The 2353-nt window shown below is 40.7% G+C and overlaps 1 non-coding gene across 1 annotated transcript; it reads left to right on the top strand.

Moving 5' to 3' along the window:
* The first annotated feature begins 2031 nt into the window (after positions 1-2031).
* TRNAA-CGC (transfer RNA alanine (anticodon CGC)) lies at positions 2032-2104 on the top strand. The gene has a single exon. It is a non-coding gene; the product is annotated as a tRNA-Ala (tRNA).
* The last annotated feature ends 249 nt before the right edge of the window (positions 2105-2353 follow it).

A 2353-nucleotide genomic window follows, 5' to 3' on the forward strand; every position in this document is an offset into this window, starting at 1 on the left:
GGCGTTCAAGGAGGATATGGCCGCCGCATTGCATGAGGTTTTTTCAGAGTCTTTAGATCGCGGAGCTTTGCCTCCATCGTTTAATCGAGCGCACACCGTGCTGATTCCTAAAGGGAAAGAGCAACATGTTTTACGCAAAGTGACAGGATACAGGCCAATCACGCTAACAAACGTAGATTATAAGGTGTTTATGAAAGTTCTGGCTAGGAGGTTGCAAGGAGTTATATACAAGTTGGTCGGGTCACATCAGACTTGCGGCATCAAGCGTAGGAGCATATTCACGAATATTCATGTTAAAATATTCATGTTGCCAGGAGCATTTTGGAGTATTGTGACGCTGCGCTTCTAAAAGTAGCTATGTTGCAAATTGATCTAGCCAAGGCTTTCGACATGGTTCCACACAATATACTCTTCATGCTAGCTGAGTACGTTGGTCTTGGTGCGATCATATGTAAAGGTATTAAATTGGCATATAAAAATTCAACCACAAATTTAATTGTAAATAGAGAACTCTCACAGCGCATACAAGTACTTTCCTCCGTGCGCCAGGGGTGTCCTTTAAGTCCTTTGCTCTTCGCTCTATTTTTGGAACCATTGTGTCAGAAAGTGATTCACCATGCAGGTAATAATAGTTTCAGGTTGCAGTCATGTGAAGTGCGTGTTTTGGCATACGCCGACGATATTGCCTTTTTTGCAGTTGATAGAGAGAGTGTCACTTCGTTATTAAAAATCACTCAAAGGTTTTGTGACACGAGTGGAAGTTTAATGAACAAAGAAAAAAGCATTGGTTTATGGCATGGTAATTGGGACCTTACGCCCAGTTCTTATGGAAATATTCAGTGGCTCACGACGCCTAGTCGTTACCTTGGGGTACCATTGGACAGGTATCAAGACAGTGAAGCATTTTGGCTTGAAAAGGCTGAAGAACTGCACGCGACCGCCGAAGGATGGGGCGGTCGTGGCTTATCAATTTTCTCTCGGTCAGCTGTATGCAACGTATTGCTGGCTGCTAAAATTATGTACCTTTTGCAAGTACTTGGTTGTAAGCGTAAAACCATTCACAAAGTCCACAGGATATTCGCCACGTTCATCTGGAGCTCTACGTGGGAGAGAACATCTAGAACGAACTTGTTTCGGCGAGTTAGGCAAGGAGGGCTGTCTCTGTGCCATCTGTTTCTTAACCAAGTAATATCACGTTTCCTGCTCATTAGAGACCAGAGAGACTCTTTTTTTACGTTCTTTATTTCAAACAACGCTGTTACACCACATGCCTGACTTCTTTGTATCTTCAGACAGGCGAGAACGACACACCTTGTCACCGTTCTTGCGCGAAGTTGTGTTCTCATATCGTTTCTTAAGGGCGAGGTTTTCGATAGATTACCTAACTAATGTGAAAAGAAAGCGCCTTATGAAAGACCTTATACAGAATGTTTTTCCTGTGCCCCTGTACCGTTCAAGGTATGAAAAATCATATGGTCATGACGTACTAAAGCGAGTGAAAAACATGTGTATACCACCCAATGTGAAAACCTTCTTTTTTAAACTTCATACGGGAACCTTGCCAGTAAACACGTGGCTTGAAGATAGAGGGATGTATGTACCATGGGGAAGCAGCTGTCTCCTGTGTAACAAACCTGAGACCATTGAACATGTGTTTATTGATTGTAAGAACGCTATTTTCTTTTGGGACATTTTACAGAGAACTTTAAAAAAAGATTTACCTCTTACTTCATATGGAATTCGTTTTTTGCCTTGTGATAGTTCTGTGCAAAATTTGGATGTTATATTTGTACTTGGTCTTCATTCGGTTTGGCGTAGTATGCTATCGTACAGACACTGTGATGTGAGAGTTCTATCCGTTAATGAGTGTTTCGTGGAAGCTGTTATAAAAGTGCGAGATGTGTATAAGACTACCGACTGTAATGAAGATGTAATATCTTTGTTTGACGCGTTGTCACGCATGAAACACGTGTAATAGTGATTGTCATATTAGCTTGACCTGTAGTCAAGAAGGCAATAAAGAAAAAAAAAGCTGTGATAGCTCAGTGGTTAGAGCATCGAACGCGCTATTCGAAGGTCGTAGGTTCGATTCCTGCTCACGGCTGGTTATTTTTTCATCCATTTTTTTCTTCTTTCTTCTTATTTACATTCCATTGGTTCTAATAACTTCCCCTGTACATTCCTTGGCGTTACTGTCTGTTAGATCTCATTAATATTGTGTTAAAACACGGAAAAACGAGCCCTTAGGTATACACTTCTTTGCCTTATATATATATATATATATATATATATATATATATATATATATATGAAAGTAGATGCACTTTCACATAACAACTGTTTATCGCGCCGG

Source organism: Rhipicephalus microplus, chromosome 8 (genome assembly GCF_043290135.1).
Source record: "Rhipicephalus microplus isolate Deutch F79 chromosome 8, USDA_Rmic, whole genome shotgun sequence".
Classification (NCBI taxonomy): Eukaryota; Metazoa; Arthropoda; class Arachnida; order Ixodida; family Ixodidae; genus Rhipicephalus; species Rhipicephalus microplus.